The sequence below is a fragment of the Lissotriton helveticus genome, chromosome 10 (genome assembly GCF_964261635.1).
Source record: "Lissotriton helveticus chromosome 10, aLisHel1.1, whole genome shotgun sequence".
Lineage (NCBI taxonomy): Eukaryota > Metazoa > Chordata > Amphibia > Caudata > Salamandridae > Lissotriton > Lissotriton helveticus.
This window is the reverse complement of record NC_136071.1, coordinates 273,845,174-273,869,607: the sequence shown is the minus strand read 5'-3', so window position 1 is coordinate 273,869,607 and position 24,434 is coordinate 273,845,174. Positions and strand designations below refer to the sequence as shown.

The window sequence follows — 24,434 nt, the reverse complement described above, 5'->3', positions numbered from 1 at the left end:
CTTCTCTTTCCATAGAGGCCATATATAAATAAGATTTCTTTACCCATTGCATGTCACCCTTTACTAGTTTGTCTGGTGAATTAAATAGCTCTGGCCGTCCCAGTTTCACTGCCAGTCTTTTGACATGACTCAGCCAGGAGATACGACTCACTTGATCTAGAGCCAAACAATCTCTCATAACTTCACAATTTGGTTCTAGTTCGGGGTTTAACCAGGTTGAAATCCATTTCAAAAGAGGTGCAATTACAATTAAATCCCCCACAAAGCCAGTCCCAGTCTCTTGATGGATTATATATGTTGGCGTAGATTGTGGGACCAATAACACATTTTTTAAAAATGTATTCTCGACTACCTGAATTTCCCTTGCCTCTCTAAAACCCCATATATCCGCTCCATAGGTTGCAATGGAGGTGTATTTTGCTCCATATATTTTTAACAAAGCTTGCATTGGTTTGGCCCCTAACCTGCGTGCAAAGCCCAAAACTGCAGATGTGGATCTAGCCAGTACATTTCTCTTTGCATGTAATTGTGGGATCTATATGCCTCGGTCATCAAATAAGACGCCTAGGTTAGGGAAAGTGGTGACCCTAGTAATCACATTACCCTTGCAGTGGAGAGTTTTCACCCTTTTAGGTTTGGAGGCAATTATCATTGTATGAAATTTTGAGAAATTGACACTTAAATCCAGGGATTTCATAAAAGCAGCAAGGAATTTAAAAGGAGTTGTAAGCCAACCGCCGTTCTCGCTAAAAGGGCAGCATCATCCGTGCATAGGAGTGCCGGGATCAATCACTACCCCACACGCGGAATATCTTAGCTGGCTACCCCTAGAACTTGATCCAAGTTATTAATATAGAGGGTGAAGAGTAAGAGGGCCAGAATACACCCCTGCCTAACGCCATTTGCGATGCATATTCCCTGGGTGCAGTTCCCCCTTTGATCATACCTCACTGTGGCTGTCAGATCCCTATGCAACTCGACAAAGAAATGAACAATATTTCTATCCACACCTAGCTTGAGAGGTATGACCTATGGTTTGGACCTATTCACTCGGGAAAAAGTCGAGGAAAAGTCCATGAATGCCAGATAGAGTGTTCCCTTCTTGGCAATGGTGTACTTCCCAATTAATAGGTGCAGATTAAGGCACTGATCGGTAGTGCCTCTTCCTTTCCTGAAGCCGTATTGCAGATCTGATAGAGTATTGGATTCAATTAACCAGGCTGTGAGTTTACTAACAACCACCCTTCCAATCACCTTTACGGCAGAGTCGATGAGCGATATTGGTCCGTAGCAGCTTGGATCCCCTCTATTGCCCTTTTTATAGATCGGGACAATCACTGACTCTGACCATGATCTAGGTAGACCTACTTCACAAGCCATGTTAAAAACGTGGGCCAATATTTTAGACCAGAGCATTATATCAAATTTAAAAAGATCGTCAGGAAAGCCATCTGGTCCAGGGGGTTTGTTGCTAGTCATTTGGGTTATGGCCTCCACTACTTCTGACTCCGTAAACATCAAGGTGTATGCCTCAACTTCAAATGTAGTACCTGAGGATCCTCGATTATCCTGATCACCATATATAGATTTAAAATTATTATGCCAATCCAGCTCCTGTATGTTACAGTCAAGGGGAGAAGCCAAAGATTCTTGAAAAAAGGGTTTGTTAACAATTTCCCAAAACTTGGCACTATTTTTAATAACATCAATAGACAATAGATCATTCCATGCCTCGTGTTTAATCTCATTTTTGTGTTTATTTATTGCCAATTTATATGTTTTCCCTATAGCTGCTATGGCACATTTATCTTGTGGTTTAAGTTTTAGGGACGCATGCAACTTTCAATGGACAGTAGAACAATTACGATCAAACCACCTCTCCCCTTTATTTTGATGTTCCCTAAAAGGGCGTTTAAGATCAGAGGCCACCTGGATAAAAATTTTAATATATGCCATAAGGACCTCTTTGTCTCTCGAGTTGTCATCTAGACAGAGGTTCATCTCCCATCCAACAGTTTGCGACAAATTCGCCTGGAAATCCCCCTGCACTACCGAGCACCATTTGAGTCTACGGGCTTGGTCTTTGGGTCGTATATTAGAGGTACAAGCAAAACTATTAGGTTTTTGGGTTTTCTTGAGACCTCCCGCCTGTATCAAGTTTATGGGATTATGATCACTATACTGAGACCACATAGTAATGTAACCTATCACCAGAGAGGTCAGAGCTACACTAATAAAAATATAATCGATAGTGGAATGCATTCCCCTGCCTTTAGAGGTGGGGACGTCATCACCGTCATGCGTTATATTAGAATAAAATAGACCATAATAAGCCAAGGAGGTCTCCAAAAAACCACCCTGCAATGAATGATCAAAATGGATGTTCAAAATGCATCTCTAAATGATTAGCAGGGCCTAAGCTGTCCGTGACATAACAATGTAAATAACAACGATGTACATTAAAATCACCTAAAATATTAACCGAATAAGGAGTAGTTTGTTTTCCATTATACAATTCAAGGAAACAATTCAGACTAACCAAATGTTCATTTGTGGTAATTTTATCAAATGAATTATAAAAATTAACAATAAGCAAATTTGGTGCAATAGGGAAAGTGATTTGTCCCGCCGAACAGTTCAGTGAGTCCAATTTGCAGTGATTAGCTGCAACTTTCAAAGAAATCAAGGTCAATAGACCCCCCTTTGCCCTGCCAGTTACAGATGCTTTAGCTGGTTCTGAATAGGTGATATAACCATCCATCCAGAAATTATTCAAACTGACTTAAGAAGTCTTTCGCCCTAGCGTCATCTGACTTATTGGTAAGTCCTGCTATGTTCCAGCTTAATATCTTAGAACAATGTCCCAGATAATTTTTTACCCCCTGGGTAGGTTTACTCAAACAGGTCATGTTATTAACTCTAACTCCATTATGCCCTTCAGAACAGGGGTCTAGTCAGTCATTATTATCCAGCTGGCTTAATGGGGCAAATCTATTTGGTGTCACAACCCTACTCTCTTTAGGTCTGTTGTCCGCAATAGTGGACCCTTGTAGGTGGCCTCGGGTTTGGTCAACAGTATTTATCCTGGAGGAATGAACAGCGTTATACGTAGTTTGAGCAATGAATGTAGACGGCCCTTTTCCTACCATGTGTTTTTGTGGTCCCTTGCAGTCTCTGCCCCAAGCACCCATGTCTGGGGATAAAAAAAGCCCAGGGGTAAGGCTGTAATCTCTCCCCATGCCCGATTAGAGCTCCCATGGAGGAGCCAACCTGCCACATCTGTCCGATCAAGATGATCTATATGCAATCGCCGTCTTTCGTTTTAGGGCAACTTCCCACCCAGCCTACCCGCCTGGCCATTATAATATGTGTAGATGCTCTTAAACCCCCCTCAGAAGCCCTACTGCACGAGAACATAACTTTATGAATGAGCTCCTCAATTGTCTCAGTGCTTTTACTTTTAAGAGGGGGTACCCCTACTAAAACCGCCATTAGAGGAGTAGCCTCCGGTGGCAGATTCAGCCCTACTTGTTTGGCAGGTGCTCCTGAGGATGTTAGATTTAACCCTGTCAAAGATGGCATATTAGATTTCCGCTGGGTAGTGCTGACAGCTCCCGTAGCGCTACCCCTGTTGGGCCATTACATACATCATTTATATTAAAAGGCCCCCAGGGCATAGAAGTCGGTGCCCTAGCGTCATCGGGGATTGTGATATGAGGTGTTTGTAAACTCCTGCCATCCTCAGCTTTACCTGATCTGTTACCCACGATATTTACTTTGTTAGCCTGACTCCCTCCCGCAGGTCATCAAGTGTGGACTCTATTTTAGTTTACCTATCCATCACACAATGTAAACCAGATGTAACATACTTAAATAAGTCCTCCTTTAGTGAACCAATGAGCATGTCAATGTGTGAGAGAACCGGGTCCACATTCACATTAGTCAAATTAAAGGATGTCAGTACCTCTGATGGCCTTTGATCAGTGGACCCGGTCCGTGTTGATAACTTCTTTGTGGCGGGCCTGTTTTTAAAAAATTCCTCCCTTTTTTACCAGAGGCTACGGCCCCGTCTCTTGGTAGATTCGTGCTCCCCTTATCCTCCAGTTGACCTTTGGGGCAAGAAGTAGAAGCAATGTCATTGTCTCTAATACTATTATTTGCAGCCACGTCTGTTATTTGGCTGGGGACGGGATCTGAACATAAAGCATCCTCGGTGGCAATAACAACCGTTCCATCAGTCCCCAACCCCAGCTGAGCCTCCACGTCCTAAATCTCGTTGGTTATGGCCCCCACAGCTGTAGTCAAATAAGAGATAATGGAGGCACAGTTGCGTGGTATCTTTGCCTTAGATTTGGTAGAAATTGCGGAACATGGGTCCTTTCGCTTACCCATGATCACGATGGAAGAGAGTTGGCCCGGTCCGGTCTCAGTCCGGCGCTGACGGGCAAGGACGGGCCCGCCCTTGGCCTGGGCTTTGCCCGGGCGCCGACCGTTCATGTCCCACGCTGCGGGGCACTTTGGGCTTAAGTGGCACCAGAGGGTGCAGATACACGCGTCACAGCAGCAGGACTGGCTCCTGAGGGCTGCTGGGAATTGTGGTTTAGCAGTTTGCCGTTCCCCTCATGGCGCAAAAAACCGGGACAGTGACCTTTCCATCACATCGTCTGGCAGCATCAACTGAAGGCAAGGTGAGCCATTTCCCTCACAGCGTTCGTTGGACCCATGCTGCGGGGGGCGCTTAGGGCTTAAGTGGCACCAGCGGGCGCAGATACCCGCATCACAGCTGTGGGGCAGGCTCCTGAGGGCTGCTGGGAGATGTGCTTTAGCTGTTTGCTGTTCCCCTCATGGCGTGAAAAACCGGGTCAGTGCCGTTTCCCTCACGGCGTCTGGCAGCATCAACTTGAGGCAAGGTGAGCCGTTTCCCTCACGGCTTTCGCGGGACCCGCACTGCTGGGGGCGCTTAGGGCTTCAGTGGTGCCAGCGGGCACAGATACCCACATCACAGCTGGGGGACTTGCTCCTGAGGGCTGCTGGGAGTTGTGGTTTAGCAGTTTGACGTTCCCCTCACGGCACAAAAAAACGGGACTGTGCCGTTTCCCTCACGGCGTCTGGCAGCACCAACTGAAGGCAAGGTGAGCTGTTTCCTTCACGGCGTTCGCGGGACCCACGCTGCGGGGGGCACTTAGGGCTTAAGTGGCGCCAGCGGACACAGATACCCGAGTCACAGCTGCGGGACTGGCTCCTGAGGGCTGCTGGGAGTTGTAGTTTAGCAGTTTGCCAATTGACATTTTGAATCATTTTTTTGTACAGTCCAAAACATCAATTTTCTCATGAAAAATGATGACCCCTGAACTATCGAACTTTCTCCGGATAGTCAGTAATGGTGATTTTTGAATGTTTAATATTTTGACGGTAAATGACTGTTGGATGTGAATTATCACTTTTGAAACTAAAATAATTGTGTTTATAGTCATTTTCCCTCCTTAAAATCGTTCAGAATAGGAGCTTCTGAGTAGGAAGAAAAGTCTGTAAAAATGGCAATTTTACTCACTGTAAGGCTTTAACAAGTTGTTATTGAACTTGAGGCATAATCCAATTGACATTTTGAATCATTTTTTGTACAGTACAAAACATCAATTTTCTCATGAAAAACGATGACCCTTGAACTGTCGAACTTTCTCCAGATTGTCAGTAGTGTTGATTTTTGAATGTTTAATATTTTGACGGTGAATGACTATTGGATGTGAATTATCACTTTTGGAAATGAAATAAGGATGTTTATAGTCACTTCCCTGCCTGAAATCAATCAAAATGGTCAGAATAGAAGTGTCTGAGTAGGAGGAAAAGTCTGTAAACATTTTTAATTTTGGTCACCGATTAACAAGGCTTTTTGAGTGCGTGGCACTGAGGTGCAGACAGAGAAGGGGCAATTACGTTTATTTTTAAACCTTTGTTGAGTTGTTTTTTAAAGTTGCATTGTAAGGGCTGTGAATATATTTTTTAATCTACTTATTCCAGGCAGGCTAAGGGGACGATCTCCCTTCCTCCCACACGGTTAGCTCTATCACCGCTCTCCTGATTTCGGGGCCCCTCCGTGCGAGCGGACCCGCCATCTTTGAAGTTAGCGGTTCAGCTCTCGACGCTGGCTGGGCATAAAAACAGATGACGGCGCAAGCGTGCACCATTAACAAGGCTCTGTGAGTGCGTGGCGCTGAGGTGCAGACCGAGAAAGGGGAATTACGTTTATTTTTAAACCTTTGTTGAGTCGTTTTTTAAAGTTGCATTGTAAGGGCTGTGAATATATTTTTTAATCTACTTACTCCAGGCAGACTAAGGGGGCGATCTCCCTTCCTCCCACACGGTTAGCTCTATCACCGCTCTCCTTATTGCGGGGCCCGTCCATGCGAGCAGACCCACCATCTTTGGAGTTAGCGGTTCAGCTCTCGACGCTGGCTGGGCATAAAAACAGATGAAGGCGCTAGCGCACAGAGGGCGTGCCAATAGCGCGCCAAAGGCAAGCCCAGCTGTGCCCGTCCGCGCCAAGGACGCCCTCAGCGCCAGCCATGCTGCCACTCCTTTTGGAAATTCTGGATCTGTTGCAGGTGGGCGCACCATTAGGTATACTAGTGATGAACTACGCAACATAGGGGAGTGGGGTAAAGGTATGGGGAATATTAGATTTGCAGAATCAGCTTCAGCAACCTCAGATTTTGTGAATAAAGATCTGCTGCCCTGTGGGGTTTTGAATGTAAGATCTTTGGCCAAACACTGTGTAGAAATCCAATTGCTGCTGGAGCATCATGGTTTGGATGTTCTGTTCATGGCGGAAACCTGGACTCGTCCGGAGTGTGATGTTGACCCGAGTATGGCTTGTCCGTCCGGCTATAAATTCTGTCATAAACCAAGACTGGGCGGGAGAGGGGGGGGGGGGGATTGGGGTGATTTATAAAGACTCCTGGGATCTGGTCACTATCGATATCGATGAGATTGAGGGATGTGAACTCTTAGGCTTTGCCATTAAAAACGTCCATGCCCATGTTTTAACAGGGATTATTTGCTATAGACCCCCTGGGGGTTTTCGGTGCTTCAACAACAGCTACTACTGGAGATCTTCACTAACCTGGCCGCCGTACATCACAGATTGGTTATATTGGGAGATTTCAATCTTTGGCTGAATGGATCCCTTGATTCAGGGTATCTTAATGACCTTCATTCGTTTGAGGGTCTTGGCCTTCTCCAGCGGGTGGAAGAAGCAACCCACAAGGGAGGCCACATACTTGATCTGATCTTCCCTGAAGAGTATCACCTCAATATTACGGAAATCCTGCCTTTGGTCTGGTCAGACCATTTTTTGATTACATTTGCAGTGGACATGGCTAAGCAGAATCACCGAATAACTGGTGTTAGGAAAAATTATGTTGGTAGAGACTGGAAGGCGCTTTTACGCAAGCGGGGCTTAGCTCCTTTGTTTTTGGGACATGATTGCTTTTCAGTAATTAAGCCGGTAGGCGAAAATTATACCTCCCTTTGCGCGAAGATCACAGCAGATTTAGACGCATCTGTACCATTAAAAAGTCATAGAACTAGGGGCAGACCTTCGGCTCTGTAGTTCAATGACAACATAAAAACCATGAAATTGGATTGTAAATGTGCAGAGAAGGTGTGGAGACGGGGTTATTCAGATTTGGACAAACATACGTGGATACTTAAGATCACGTGTTATAAAAAGGAGATAATTAGGGTCAAGGCAGAATATTTTTCTAATGTGATTCTCAATGCCCCCAATACTTCAAAAAGTATTTTTAATATTCGTAACAGTCTCACTAACCCCAAGTGCACAAAAAAGCAGATACCCCCCTTCCAGGAACTGTGTAATAATTTAGCTACGTTTTTCCATCTTAAATGCAAAACTATTATTGATGAGTTGGGAGAGGAGAAAAAGCAGGTGGTGCTTGAAACCACTGACACTGTGGGTGTTAGTGATACGGGGAAGAAGGTTGATGATGTCTCTATTTCCTATCCTGATATCATAAATTATAACTACTTAACCGAGTTTGCGCCTTTGACCTCGGAAGATTTTTGTAAAGTAGCACAGGGCATTTCATCACGTTCCCCCTTTGACCCCTTACCTCACAAAATCTGGAAGAGTTTTGAGACAGAATTGTTTCCTACTCTGCGGCTAATTTGCAATCAGTCCCTCAACAGTGGTGTAGTGCCATTGCATTGGAAACAAGCTTTAGTGACCCCTTTGCTCAAAAAGGCCTCTCTGGATCCGGAATGCCCTAAGAATTATAGGCCGATCTCCCTCTTGCCCTTTCCGGCCAAAATCACAGAAAAAGTGGTCAGTAGGACGCACTCCAATCATCTGGAGCAGTATAAATTGTTGGATGAGGCTCAGTTTGGCTTTCGGCCGGCACATGGTACAGAGTCGGCCCTGGTGACCGTGATGGACGAACTTCGGCGCAGGCAGACAGGGGTCAGGCAGTTATTCTTATTCTGCTCGACCTGTCTGCCGCGTTCGACATGGTCAATCATGGGACTCTGTTGAGCAGGCTGGAGAAGGTGGGGGTGAAGGGCTGTGCTCTTCAGTGGTTTCAATCTTTCCTCACGGGTCGTACGCAGGCAGTGTCTCTTCCTCCTTATCGGTCTGATTTGATTAGTTTCACACATGAGGTGCCACAGGGCTCGGCAATCAGTCCGATTCTTTTTAATATATATGAAACCTCTGATTGCAGTCGTTAAAGAGTACAGGATTAACATCACAAACTACGTCGTTGACACGCAACTCATTTTCTCATTGGAGGGAGAGCAGTCTACCTTTCTTGAGGAGTTCCATTGCTGCTTGCGTGATACGGCTCAGTGGCTGAGGGGCAACTCACTTCAATTTAATGCCGGCAAGATGGAGGTGCTCTTCTGCTCTGCGGATAGGGTTCCCTCGGTGCTGCCCAGTAACTTCTGGCCTAGCGATATGTCAACCGCAGTGAGACCGGTGGATAAGGTTCGCAACCTGGGCATCTTGTCTAATAACAAGCTGACCATGGAGGCTCAGGTTACTAGAATGGTTGGTAGCTGCCTTGTGATTATTAGATCCTTACGTAAAATTCTACCTTTATTACCCCCTCAGGCACGGGCATTGGTTGTACAGAGTACAGTCCTGAGCAGATTGGATTATTGCAATGCCCTTCTGCTAGAATCTCCAAAGTCTCTTTTGGATAGACTTCTTAGAATTCAGTCGGCCGCAGCCAAACTTGCTTTGGGCTGGCCTAGAAGGTCTTCGTCCACCCGGGCCCTGGCAGAATTGCATTGGCTCCCAGTGGGACAGAGAATTCAGTTTAAGTCCCTCTGCTTAGTGTTTAAAGCCCTGCATGGTTTGGGTCCGGTCTCGTTGCAGAGGAAATGTGAGTGGTATGTTCCAGCTAGAAACCTTCGTTCCGCCACGGCACGATTAGTTAAGATCTCGAGGTTTAGGAAATTCAGAACAGGTGGCAGAACCTTCACGGCTGTGGCGGCCAGGTTGTGGAATTGGCTTCCCCTGGAATTGAGGCAAGTCAGTGATCTTTTTCTTTTCAGAAGAAGACTAAAAACATTGCTGTTCCGAATATTTAAGGTGCTGTATTGTTTTGGATTAGCTCCTTCCTTGTTTCTCTGCTGCACGTTCTCTGCCATTTACTTGAGTTTGCCAGCGCCAGGATGCCTGTCAGGTGATAGAGCGCTTTAGAAATCAAATTAATAAATAAATATAAAGTAAGGCCTAAAAAAGTGGTAATTCAACATTAGGTATGATCCAATTGACATTTTGAATTATTTTTTGTATAGTCAAAAAAATACATTTTCTGATAAAAAATGATGATCCCGGACCACTCGAATTTTCTCCAGATGGTCAGTAATGGTAATCTTTTAATGTTCAATTTTTTGACTGTATCTCTAGGTTTATAATGCGGACCCTGTACCCTTTGCATACACATATGTATGTTCTACATCTCAGATGCAGCTGTGATATTCTCTCAGGAAATATCACTCTCTCTCTGTGTTGCACTACTGTGAATATCTATATGAAAAGGTTCACATGTTCATAAACAACAGTTGGATTTCTGTGTTGTGTTTAGGTGTGAGTAGCTGACCCAAAAAAATAATAAGAGACATTATTGTATGACCTTGCCTGCTGTTCAGACTAAATCCCAGGAAATAATAGAAGTAGAAAACAACTGTGTGAAAATAAAATGTGGCTCAGAAGCCAGCGTGCTTATGTAGTAACTTGTGAAAAGCTAATGCAGCCTGTGTTGTGCACAGGCCTGATTCTGCTGCGGGTTGGAAAGCTTACCGCCCGGATCGGTTTGGAAATGATTTCTGACCCACTTGGATCGGGAGAGTCCGACCGATGGAGTACAATGCATCCGGATGCTTCCAGATACGATTTGGTTGGACTCCCATTGATTTCAATGGGAGCATATGTTCCTAACCGCATCATAATTGGGCCCTGGGTTGGGAAGACACGTTCCCGATCCGATATGGAAGGAGCAAATACCATTAGGAGGCCTTCCTAACCGCATCAGAATCAGGCCCTATGTGGAAATGCTTTCCTAACCGCATAAGAATCGGGCCCTTAGTCTAACATAGGGAAAACTATGATGGGCCTTTTATAGAACATTTATTCCCTCCCCTTGGTCAGAAAGGAAGCATGCACAGGGATGGCAGAAATTAGAATAGGGAAACTCAAGTATGTAAGCAGCCAGAGTAGAAGCAAATGACTCCATGATGGGGGCCTAGTCCACATAGATAAACAGGTCTGTAGCTGTCCAGTTCATAGGTTCCAAAGAACATACATGATCCTCAGCTCGAACAGATACAGATACTATCACCCAGGAACCTGTGTTGACTTCAATGAGACTCTGAACTAGTAATCGCTGTGCTGATGCACAGGAACTCCCATTGTCCATTTGCTCCAGACTCAGATTTTATAGATGTCGCACAACCAATGAACAGTCCTTATAATGGGCTACTAAGAGACTCGTCAGCAGTTCGAGATCCAAGGCAGTGGGTGTATGTAGAGGCAGGCATATCTCCAGTGCCCATTGAAAGGGGCACCAGATGCAGTGAAATACAGCTTGCACACAGGTGATGGAAGTACGGCGGAAGGTTAAACACCAATCCACATTCAATGCCTGCAACAGAAACATGTCAAAATGCTTAAGCATGCGCTCCCAATTGTGCTGGACCGATGCCAGGTCTGGGGCGTTGCAGAAGGAGCATCCATTACAGAACAGCAGTAACAGAATGAGATTATACTGGCCTGTTCTCTTTGACCCATGCATCACTCATTGGTGTGTGCACCATATTGACACTGGTTAGAGCCTACCTGCTAAACGTAAACTGTACAGGTTGTCTGACCATGTCAGAACCAGCATTAAGGCTGAGGGGAGAGGAGTTGGACTAACGGCTAAGGCAGTTTACCTCAAATATGGGGAACTGGATTTGAGACTCTGCAATGACACTGAACACCCTGTGATTATGGCCAAATCACGTAATCTCCCGCATCTAAAAATGAATATGTCCTCATGTAATGCAACTGGTGCTATATAAAGTGCTCTGATACCCAATTCAGTTCAAGTTCGCACTATATAATAATCTGTAAAATAACAAATAATGAGGTTGAGGAAGCCAAAATGCTGGAGTTGGGGGCAATTGGGGGCAATTGAACTGTCTGATAGTCCATGGGCCAGTCTAGTAATGCTTGTGCCCAAACCTAATCCCCAGGAGGGTGACAAAAGATTTAAGGTTCTGTATGGACTACAGAGGACTTAATGCAATCATGAAGACTGATGCTCACCCTGTACCTAGAGCTGAGCTGAGCTGATGAGATAATTGACAAAACGACAGCGAATTAACTGAGGAGACCTTACTTGGGACCTAGAGCTGAGCTGATGAGATAATTGACAAATTGACAGCGAATTCACTGAGGAGACCTTACTTGGGACGCCGTCATCCACCCTTCCCTCTACAGCCTCCACAGCTACGTCTGGCCGCACCTGCTTCGCGGGTGCCGCTGCGCGGCTTGAGAACTGCCGCATAGAATCACTGCTTTGGGTTCCTGAGTGTGCCTGGGGTGAGAGGCTCCGTCACCATCACAGGGGTGTTGCTCTGCAGGTACTCGCTTTCCCAGGAGTCCCTGCCTGACCTCTGCCACCTGGTCTGTGCCCCCTGTTAGCCCCGCCCCCCAGACGCCATCGAAACTCAACATAACAGCACCAGACGCTCGCTGCGCGAGAGCGCCGGGCGAAGCCCGGGCAAAGGGCGGGCCGTTTTGTGGCCGTTCGGGGGCCGAAGAAGGCCGGGCTGGGCCACCCCCCTTTGGCCTTTGGATACTGGATTCCCTTACCTTGCTGATAACACGCCCCGAGTAAGTAAGGACTGATCCCTACGCTCTTTGGAATTATTTGTCCCGGCAATTCCTACTCAGGCAAACATGCCCCCCGTCAAACCAGTTAAATCATCTAAATCGAACTTGCAATCCCTTACTGCTATTGATCATATGCTGCAAAGGACTATAGGAGCTGTGACAACTGCTATAAAACATACTGAAAGACGTTTGTCGCTACCTTCTGGCTCATTGCCCCCATTTCCAATATTAACTCACCTGATATTACTAACATTTCTCAGGATTCCTACCTCCTACCATCGTTTGTATCCCTCCCAGGCATTCCCCCTATTCCATCTGAAACACATTCACAAGTTCCATATAAGGATACCAGCTCCACTGAATTCCCTTCCCAGCACTCCACGGCTTTATCTCCTTCTTTGACCAACGACATCATGGTCTCCGTAGAGATAGCCAAGAAAATTACCCCGTCTCAATATTCCCCTGTCTTACAGGAAAAAGCGGGAGATATTAGTATCCCCCTTCAGCTACGTGACCAGATCACCTCACCTATCCCTATCATAGATCTAGTAGGTAACGAGGCCCCATCTGAAGAGGCCTCGTCTTCACTGTTACAACCGCAAAAATTCACTATCCCAATTGTAAACTTTAAGAACCGCCCTGATTACAGAAAGAGGAAACGAGAGGCAGAAATTCATCAAGGTAGAAGTGCTAAATTAAGGAAGAAAATTGACTATAAACGTGGGAACACCAAGATCATTCCAAACGAGTTTAGCCCTAATGAAACAAACACCATTATTGAACCAGTAGTTCAAACAGCCCCAATTAAAGAGCTGGTAGAGAATTTTGGGCACATGGTTACATCTTTAATTCTACCACTAGTTCACAGATTAAAAATTATCTCGGAAAAACTTAGTGAACTAGAGACTACAACACAAACCAATGTAGATCTGACTAGAGAACTTATGAAGCAGACATCTAAACCCACAGTAGGTAGGACACCTAGCATTACACCAGTCCTCCCGGAAAAACCTCCTAGACCTATAACTAAAACAGGGACAGCCCAAAATAATCCAAAACATACTTCTGAAAAAACAGGGAGGGTTCAACCACAACCAGGCCAGTCTCAAAACAGCCACAGCAATTCAACTGAAACCCAACAAAGTCCAATAAACACAGGGGTAAAAATTACAAGGGTAGATACTGCACGTAAAGATTCCAATAAAAACATACCAGATGGTCCAGGCCCCAAAAATAACTCTAATATTGTAGTGGCTAAGAACACTTCTATGGCCCAAAATACCCAAGGAAGCAGACATAGACGGGAAATCCAAATCACGCTCCTCCCGGAATCAGCTCCAGGCTCCCTGAGCTTCTTCCAACCCACTATGAGGACTATGGGAGCCTTAAAAACAAAACAATACACTGGCTCAAAAAGAACAGACCCCTTCCTCTAAATATAAACGGAGACATCCTCCATGTTAGAAGGGCAAAATGGTTGGGTGTTAGACCAAAAGACATTTGAGAAGTAACAGCCTAGGCAATTGAGCACAATAGTTTTCCACAGGATCAAAAGATATATAGCAATAGACTACAGCTGCTTAAAAAACATGTTTTTATTAGTTAATTAACATAAGTAAAAAATGAGAACTTTTTATATCACATTAAAATAACAATACAAATATAAAAATTCCATAAGGTACAATTGACAAACATAAATTAACACTTTCTAGACATTAAAAAATTAATTAAGGTAGGTGGCATGAAAATTCGAGATCGATTGCCTAGGCTGTTACTTCTCAAATATCTCTTTTTCCCTGACCTAGGAATTACGAATTCGTCTTTTCAGGGGGTCCTTGTTACATATGCAATTGTTAGACCAAAAGACGTCAGCGGAGATGTCATAATCATCAATTTTAGAGACTATAGAGTAGTGAACCATGTAAATGAGTGGTACCAGGAGAGGGATAACTTGGGTATACAGCTACAGCAACTAACATACTTCTACCCTAGGCCATTGATATTTCCTAAGCGTCATCATGAGCCGGTACATCAGAGACAGCGGGAGGATTATTACTACTCGCCTTCCTCATCAAACAGATATCATGCACTGATGGGGTTAGAGTGTGTAGACTGACGTACCCAGGGACTTTCCTCTCCTAAGTTTACCTCTGATTCAAAATCACACTCTGCAGATCACCAAATATCACCCCAACCACTATTGGGACTCCCTGAGAGTAGAGTCCTTGAACCACGTCCTCAAAATAGTAACATTATACAATCTCAAACCCCCCAAAATACTTTGTCTTCTATGACATGTACTGAAAGCTTGGTTTCTGTTGTATCATGGAATGTGGCAGGTCTAGCGGGAAAAATAGATGATATGCACTGGCAAGCAATTACAACAATCCACTCTGTGATTGCTGTCCAGGAAACTTGGGCGACTGAGGCATTTCATATATTGGGATATAAAACTTTTTTTACCCCTGCTATTCCCGGTAGAAGAGGCAGACCAAGGGGAGGACTAGCCCTATACGTCTCAATAACTACGGGTCCAACTATCCTAAAAAGTTATTTGGACAGTAATTATTTCCAAATATTAATCTCCACATGGGGTCCCCAAAAAAATCTAATATTTATAAATTTTTATAATAATATTCTACCATTAGAAGTGGAAAACGTACTTAAGAAACTGGTTACCACGCTTAATTCCATCGAAGAGTCATTAAATGGGGAAATGACAATTATTTGGGTGGGCGACTTTAACTGTTCCCTATGCCCCATGAGCACAAAGGGGGTGTGTGGTTTGGAAGGAGAAGATCATGGGGTAATATACCATCATTTCTGCCATACGAAGTTTGGGGATTTAATGAACAAAATAATGGGTGATTACTCCTTGGCTTTTACAAATGAGCTCTGTAATCCACCTAAAATGTTCACCCCTACTTTCAATGGAAGAGGAGCAAAATCAATTATAGACTTTGCTCTATATTCATCTTGGTATGCAGCCCAGGTAACGGATTGTTGCACCCTCGATACACCCATGAGCGACCATTTTCCCATCTTGATCTCCTATAACTTTGATCTTAGTAACCAATTTCAATCCCCTGACATACACTACGATGCCACTCCGATTCTTGGGCAAAAAAATGGTTTTACAATTAAATGGGAAAAGGTAATCCCAGAAGACTTTATTAAAAGTTTGGTGAGCTCCACCATTGATGACTTTAATATTTGCCTGTCCTTAGAAGAGGATCCATTATCTGTTATTAAATCTTTCTGCAATATCTGTGGCAGAATCAAAGAGCTCCTCTTAAGAACCCCTCGTAATATCAAAAAAAGCTCCCAAGGTTGGTTCGATAGAAATTGTAGAAGGGCACTTACTACACTTAAAAATACTCTTCATAGCAGTTCATCTACGAGAGATGAGTTTAGAACTGCTAGACGAAACTATCGCCTTGCACTAATCTCTAGGAAAAAAGATTTGAAATTAAAAGCCTGGGCCAACCTGCATGAGGCGTGTGGAAAAAAGGACAATGTTGCCTTTTGGAAGGCCGTGAACGCACCATTCTATCAGGAGCGTTTAGGCCCTTTAATAGACAATGCAATTTCGGCACAGGAATGGGTCCAACATTTTCAGGCACTCTATAGTTTCACTGTTCCCTTAGCTGATCCTACCCCTAAAAAATCTATAAATGAAAAAGGGGAATCTAGATATCCGATAGATATCTTTTTTAATTTAGATGAAGTTCAAAAAGCCTTAAAAGAAAGTTCAGCGGCTAAAGCCCCTGGACCTGACAAAGTTCAAATAGATGTTTTTAAAAATTTCTCTGACCTCTGGGCCCCAATCCTCACAAATGTACTCAATTCCTCCAATAAAGTTGGCTTCATTAAGACCTGGCAAGGGGCCATCCTGGTCCCTATATACAAAAAAGGGGATAGAAATGATCCTGCCTGCTATAGGCCCATTTCGCTTTTAGATGGCCTAATGAAAACAGCAGGCAGGATCATCCTCACCCGGATTCAGGAATGGCTCGAGGAAAACGACATTCTATCCACAATGCAATATGGTTTTAGCAGAGGAAAGGGTACAATCGAACAAGGACTAAATCTCGCCCTTATTATGTCAAAATATATTCATGCCAAAAAGGTCAATTTATACGTAACATATGTAGACCTTAGCTCTGCTTTTGATTGCGTGAGGCATGAGATTTTGTGGCAAATTTTAGAAGACATTGGCCTAGATGCCAGGATCTGAACTTTTATTAAAGAACTTTATTTTGGGGCAGGTGCTCGCGTGAGATTTGGTAAAAAAGGAGAATGCTCAAATTTTTTCCCTATCCATAGAGGGATAACACAGGGGTGCATACTTGCACCCCTGCTTTTTAACTTGTACACAAACGATGTGGGGACCTTTCTAACAAAAAATTATAATGACTACCCAGTTATAAAAGGAAAACCCATACCCATACTCCTCTACGCCGACGATGCGGCAATCCTGTCACAGACTAAGAGAGGCCTACAAAAAGTGGTAAATACATTTTCCCAATATATGTGTAAAAGGGGGCTTTCTATAAATGTCTCCAAGACCTTCACTATGTCCTGTGGCCCAAGGAAAGCCAGAGCACCATGCAATATAATTCTGGAAAATAAACGTGTTGCCTTAGCAGATATTTTTTGCTACTTAGGGGTCCACATGGATAGACAAGGCAATTGGAAACCTGCAGTTAAAGCGAGAGCTTTAGCATTCACTAAAGCAACAGGAGCACTTTTAAATTTTGCCAAGAAAATAGGATCAAGGCCACCCAGGGAGCTTCTTCAAATTTATAAATCTAAATGCGTCTCCATCGGCACCTACGGTGCAGGGTTATGGGGGACACAGTCCCTGGAAACTAGTAAACGAATAGAGAATAAATTCTTAAGGTATGTTTTGGCAATGCCTCCCAGCACATCAACATACGTACTTCATGCTGAGCTTGCCATACAACATATCTCAGATACCATTAAGATGGCACCAATTTTATTGTGGCATAACATCTGGACAAATCCCGCCACAATACTGAATAGAACTGTAATAGAGGACTGTTTGCTATGTAATGGGGTAAAACACATTGCTTGGCTCACTTATATTAAGAACTCTTTCTCTGATATTGGTCATCCAGAATACTTCTTCTAATCCAGCCACATTGGACCTTGTTTCCAGATCCAGCCTAAAAAAAACTTTGGGTGAGCACTTTGAATCGATCAGGTGGAAAAGTCAAAGGTCCAAGATATCAGTTATAATTCACGATGAAGTGACATTGCATAGAAACATCCAGCTGTATCTTGTTGTTGATCAACCCTTTTTCTATCGTAGAATATTAACATCCTTCTGATTTGAAACATTTTTTAGATTTATAACTCTCCCAAGGTGTAACGATTGGTCCAAGAATAAACTTATCTGTCCATGTGATGAGACATCAATTCAATCGAACATCCATTGCACTTTATATTGCACTTTATATTTGTACCCAAGGCGTCAAATACTAAGGCCTCTTTTGTTAACATGGGGTATAAGAAAATCGAGAGAGGCTTATAACAAATTACGGTCCTTGGAAGATCACTACACGATTAACACTGTAATGATGTACTTAAGAGCAATAATGAAAATAAGACGGACCAATATATCTGAATAAGTTTTGTAACACTGATGAACTAATGCTATGCTCTTGCCACGTTTAATTTATCTGCCTTCATTGATTGTTTAATGCTACTTGTTTTAAAATATTGTTAATATGGATTTTTAACCATTGGAGCCTTGTGTTTTTATAATGTAACCATAATGAATTTTAATGATTGTGATTGTACTGTATGCTTTTATGAAATTGTTTTTACATTTTGAATAAAGCTTTTTGAACTGAACTGACAAATTAGGAGCTTCTAAGTACCTGAGTACATTTGATATGACTTCAGGCTAACCTCATACATAGAGCAACAGAGAGGTCAGCATTCTCTACACCAGAGGGACATTATCAGTTCAAGGTAATGCCCTTTGGCTTACAGAATGCACCTGCCACCTTTCAAAGATTTATGAACACGGTCTTGTCTGGGTTGGATCAGTTCAGTGCAGCTTAGCTGGATGATATAGTTGTAGAGAGTTCTACCCAGGGGTAAGCCATCTGAGGGAAGTGCTTCAGGCCATGTAGCAGGCAGGCCTGACTATTAAGGCAGTAAGTGCCAAATAGGGCAGAGTTCTGTGGTGTACCTGGGCGCCCTGGTAGGTGTAGCCCATGTACAACCTCTCCAGGCCAAGATTCAAACTACTTTGGGTTGGAAACCTCCTGTTACTCGGGCCTAAGTCAAGGTATTCCTTGGACTGAGTCAGTACTATAGAAGATTTATTCAAATCTATGGGACAATTGAGGGACCCCTAACAGAACTGACTTCTTAGCAGAGGTCCAAGCATGTGGATTGGACCCCAGAGTGTCAGAAGGCTTTTGATACTCTGAAAGGTGCTATGGGCCTTATTTATGAAGGCCTTGCGCTGCCGGTGCGTCACTTTTAAAATGGGAAAAAGTGACGCACCGGCGGCGCAAGGCCTTCATAAATAAGGCCCTATGTGTTTAGCACCAGTGTAACTGGCCCCTGACTACACAAGGGAATTTGTGATTTAGACAGATGCTTCAGAATAAGGGATTGGGGTAGTGTTGTCACAGTTAAATGAGTAGTGCCTTGAGCGGACATTAGCAGGTGACTTCTCCCCAGACAACAGAGATGGAGTGCAGTTGAGAGAGAGGCTTTTGCTGTGGTTTGGTCCCTGAAAAATCTGAGACCATATTTATTTGAAACTCACTTTCATGTTCAAACTGGCTGCCGGCCTCTCAGATGGTTCATGCAGATGAGAAGGAAGAATTCCAAGCAATTGAGGTGGTCCATTTTCCTGTAGGGAATGAACTTTACAGTGGAACACAGTTCTGGGTTAGCCCATGCTAATGTGGATGAACTTTTCGGGGTTTTCCACTTAGATGATGAGGACTACCAGGGTGTAGGTTAGTAACCCATCACCTCTCGTTTCGGTGGCTATGTTGCAAAGTCATCCTAAGCCCCGGGCACCCCTATTTTTTGCTGACTTTTGCTGGTGGTAACTGACTCTGAATTTCCCCGGGCTCTGCATAACTAGGCCCAGGGCCAGTGCTGTGCTGAAAATACTTAGTGCCTCATTATTGGAAACTGTTGCATCACTGCATGAAAACAGCATTGTAACAGTTTTCACTGCATCCTCCTTGCGTCATGATGGATACCCTGTATTTAATGTACGGCGCTCCATGTCATGAGGAGTTACAGACACGTCAATGTTTCTGATGCATCTGTAGGCATAGTAATGACACATTGCTGGAGTGTGTCACAAAAGTGACGCAACTCCAGCAATATGTCCTTTCACATGGGGTAAGCCCTATCTGAGAGGACTTGTGTCAGTCTTCTGTCAGCTGTGAGGCAGGTGTAAGATTTTGACGCAGTGGCATCCTAGATGTGGCGCAGTGAAATCTGATAGATTTCACTGCGCCACTTTTACCAAGCTTTTTACGTGGGAATGTTCTGCATACGTTTTACCTGGCACAGGTATAATATAGCGCAGGGCTTTACAAAGTGACGCATCTGCTTAGAAGCGTCCCTTTGTATATAGGGCGCAACATGGTGCATTTTTTACGCCGCCGGTGCATCACAAATAGTGATGCACCGGCAGAGCAAAAGTGTTGCAAGGCCTCATACATAAGGCCTATAGAATACATTGATAATACCTACACACACACTAGGGTACACTATGGGTTAGGGTAACCCTATGATTTGTATGACCTCCCCTTTAAGTCTCCAGTACATAATAGGGCAGGGTTCTGACTTCCATAGTTTGAACTGGAGCTTGTCGAAAGGCAAGCCGGTGAACTCTCATTGAACCCGGACTGGTAGAGATATTGAGGGACCCTGGCAGAAAAAGCTCCAGGAAAGTTTCTAAATTAGAAGGTAAAAACGTTGACTGAGGCCTACCTCGAGGGGTAGCCATGCAGGGCTCCATCATGTTATGCCTGAAACTTTGATTATAACCTGGTCTAGTATGACCAGTTGTCCAAATATGCGCAATAGGTGTCAATGTGCTATATAGCGCTAAATCTTTGAAAATTCATACCTCCGGTTCCCTTCATTGGATTTATTTCACTTTGGTGTCATTTTAAAGATTAACAGATTTCCTAGTCTAATAAATTGGTGTTGGATTTTTATTGTGTGTTGGGGATTCATCATTTACTGAATTGTTGTTTTTAAATGCTTTACACACCTGTCTCCGATGGTAAGCCTGCCTGCTCGCAGCTAATTCCAAGGGTTGAGGATGGGACTAATTTTTTGAGAACTATTTTGAGCCCTAGACTGTGGCCTTATTGCAGGTGGTAGATGCATATTTACGACTACTAATAATCCACTTTCCAACACTGCCCAGCAGTAAATCAGCATTTAATGCTACAGGTAATTCCTAATGCAGGTGTTACTGTGATTTTTGTAATTGACGCGGGCACAGCGTTCCACTTCAAAGTTTTTTATTCGTGAGTCACTTTCCTGGCTGCCAACGCTAAATACAATACGATGCACAAATACATACTTCCAGCAGATCCTAATACATATTACCCATATGCACTTACTGAAATTCCACCTACAGTCTGGGAGCACCAGACTTAGTTTAATGGCTCCCTACCCCATATGCTTGGCACTGTCCGGATGGGCCCCTTGAGTTTTGAAGGGGCCACCTGTCTGGCACTAGCGGTCTATACCTTGTACCCAGACTTAGTTAATAGTAATTTAGTACAAACCAGAGCTTTATACACTGGTCTTGTCCTCTCATATCATTGCATGGCCTATTTTATTGCATGAGACTTCCTGACTGGACCAGCTAGGGTTGTCCTGCAGGACTACCACATATGCCTGCAGGTCATGTTATTAGTCCTGTAATTGGTCATTCAGTTACGGGCTAACAACCCACATATCCTGAAGAAATACCTTTGTGGTTTGCCCAAACATTAGATCAACTCAAAGATGTGTTCCCCTTATGGGACCACAAGACAAGCATAGAATTCTGACTATGTGCTTACCCAATGGCCTGGTTCCCCCTCTGGTCAACTACAACACCTAGGGGAGTATTTTTTCTACAGTCTTCACTATTTGTCACGGCACTCTCTTGTTGGCCGTTCTACTGAACATCCTCAAACAGATACAGAATGAGCATGGGGCAGGTCCTGCCCTCTATTTTGGGATGAAACTTTAAAGAAATGTTCTAGTTGTCGCCAAAATGATTCTTTTAAATGTTAAAGGTGAAGCAGCATCTTTGGTAATACTCCAGTGACTTGCCGCGGAGGCAGTAACTGATCGCTAACGTGAGTTGCCAGTCATTATCGATAAGGTATATATGTCTTTCGGATGTAATAGTTTGGGAAAAAAACCTTCTGTACCACAGCTTGAAAAGCCTATTTCTGACAAGGATGCAGACCTGCTGTGAGTTTCCTAAGAAAACATGGGACAAATCTAAGCAACAACAAAAACTTAGACAACACAGAGGCACTCCTCCCCCAGAATCCTCTGAGAGGAAATATGATTTTTGTGAGTGCCCAAAAATTAGAACTCCGGAAAGGTATCAGATTCCTAATCCCCCTTCTCCTTGTTCCTTTCAGGGCTCATCTGACCAACAGTATGACAGAAGAAGGTGATCTGCTCGCAGACATGGTGAGTATGTGCAACCAAAACTGGAAACAACGCTCGTCTGATGTAAAGATGAAGAAGGAGGATAGCCTCCTCCATACAAACCTCCTTTCAGAAAAAGAATGTTGCAGCGTTGACAGCTAAATATGCCACAGATGGTGAGAACCCCACTTCTGACCAGTAGTTGGGTGGTGACTCGACTCTACAGTGTGGCTGAAGTCATCATAGTATGCCAGAATCTCCACCTGTTTCTGGTAGTGAATCAACTGAAAGATTTATTAGAGTTGAAACTGTAGATACCCGCATAGGCCCACCAGATAGACTACTTCTTTTGGACATTCAAATTTAAGGTGACAGTAAACGCACCATTAAAGCAAACTTCTGGGACAATTTAACTATATCGTATGATATTCTCTTGGAGGACGTCTATTGGACCCCACCTTTTGTTCTTGCCTGCTCCCAGGGAGAGGATGTCATTCTCCCTTCTTTTTCACACCATCCACCTGATAAAGTTAAATATGCTTATGCTTCCAAATGGGCCCTTGCTTTGTCCCCTGCACTTTATCGTAACAATACAGGTTGGGATCAGGATTCTCCTTACCATGTTATTCCTATATAGTCTACACCTCCGGTACAACCACAATATCCTATCAAACGGGGGCTAAAGTACCTGTTAATGAAATTCGTTCCCAACTGGAGGACCAGGGAGTAATTGAGCCCTGTATCTCTGAAATGAATTATCCTCTTATTCCGGTTTTGAAGACTGATTATTTCTATTGCATTGTCTTAGATTATAAACATTTGAATAGTCATACACGCACTTTTGAAGTGCAAAATACACAGTACTGCATTGATAAATAATATAATTTGCAAAATATATGAAACCACTTTAGATATTTCTAATGATTTTTTCAGTCACAATTTAGCTCCAGAGATTTGCGACTAGTCCACATTTAGCACCCTCAGTTTTCGGAGATGCATCACCCGACTTCCTATTGGCTATGAAAACAGCCCAGGTGTCTTTGCAGCATGCGATTGTGTCAATTCTTCATGAGATTGACTGTGATGAACTTTCTTAAGTTGATGATATCTAACTGATAAAGAATTAGACCCCCATTTGGCAAGAGTAGATCACAGTATTGAGCTTGGTTACAATTTTAACTTCAAAAAGTCTTACATAGCTTTACTCAGTGTCCTTTTTCTTAGGATATGAACCAAACATTTGAAATTTTGACTTTTTACAGAACGTACATGCCTATTTATGCACAACATATTAAACTTCTCAATGCTTTAACACAGCCTGATTTTTCCACTTCCTGCTGGGCTTTGGAGCATACTGAAAAGCTCAGTTCTTTACAGTCTGATTTACTAGAAACACACCATTTACATACACATGTCAATACTATGAACTTGGTCATCTGGGTTTTGCTGGTGCGGTTGGGCTTGCTTATGCCACCTTTAATGAAGGTGACAGAGTACCCATTGCATATAAATCACATTTATATTCTTCTGCAGAACTGCATTTTGCTTCTACTAAAACATTCTCACTGCTGTCCAAAGGGAAATCCTGAAGGAAAGTCCACTTGCTCAAGGTACACACATTATTGTAGTTATTCAATTGCATGCCCTGGAGGCAGTCGTGAAAGCCAGTGTTCTTAATGTAAAAGCCCTACGCATGTTTATCCTTTGCCTACTTCAATTCTGCCTCTCACCCAATATAAATTCATCATTTATATGGATGGATCTGCACAACCAACTATAGGTTCTAAGCAGCATTATTCTGCTACATGTGCCATCATCCTATTTCTAAAAGCAGAGCAGAGCAGTGGACAGATAACCCTCATGACAACTGTGTAGCCCTTTACCCCACACACAGGAAGGACAGCTGGAACTGTCAATGGTCCGCCTGCGATCTATGTTTTAAATAGTTAAATATAGACTGGTTGTTTGTAGGACACTTGTAGGACATTTATAATTGTATTGGCGTGTATGTTATTTTTACATGTTTATCATTTATGTGTTTTCGTTGTAATGTTGAATTTTGTTATGTTTTCATAAGCATGGCATATAAATGATGTGTTATCCATCTTACGACATTAATGAATGTTTTAATCTACATTTGCATGAAATAAGTCACAAGTGATGTGAAATAAATCACATGAACTTAGAATTGTTGGTCTAATCTCATTTCTGAGGAACCAGTAATAACCTATCCGGTCAATGTTTTGTTGCGCGATATCTAGAACATGGCATCTGTGAATGCTAAGGTACGGAGTCTGGCAGTAATCCCAGAGATCTTTGATATATAATCATTTAGCTTCATTAGCGAGGGAGGGGGTTA

General features: G+C 43.4%; 1 long non-coding RNA gene across 1 annotated transcript in view; it reads left to right on the top strand.

Moving 5' to 3' along the window:
• Nucleotides 1-24,222, top strand: part of LOC144786250 (uncharacterized) — a 59,376-nt gene extending 35,154 nt beyond the window's left edge. The window contains exon 3 of the long non-coding RNA XR_013602095.1: nt 22,066-24,222. This is a non-coding gene — a long non-coding RNA (uncharacterized LOC144786250). The remainder of the gene's footprint in view (nt 1-22,065) is intronic.
• The last annotated feature ends 212 nt before the right edge of the window (nt 24,223-24,434 follow it).